Here is a 258-nt window from a genome sequence, read left to right as displayed (position 1 = left end):
AAACACAAACCAGCCATGTTCACCATGACCTGGCAGCCTAGAGGACATATGTGAAACCTTGAATTTATTTCGCTATGTAGCTTTTTTCAACATCCACCTTCCAAATTACGAAATGGCGATGCACGATGCATATGCAGCATCTCGTGCTAGACCATACGGAAGTTCGTCTTCTTGCTGATTGCAATTTTCGTGATATGCAATTGAGAACTTTAGCATTATTTCAGCATTAATTAAAATCTAAGATTACTTTCATCTGCC

The sequence above is a fragment of the Penaeus monodon genome, chromosome 25 (genome assembly GCF_015228065.2).
Source record: "Penaeus monodon isolate SGIC_2016 chromosome 25, NSTDA_Pmon_1, whole genome shotgun sequence".
NCBI classification, from domain to species: Eukaryota; Metazoa; Arthropoda; class Malacostraca; order Decapoda; family Penaeidae; genus Penaeus; species Penaeus monodon.
Note: the sequence above shows the minus strand (reverse complement) of the source record.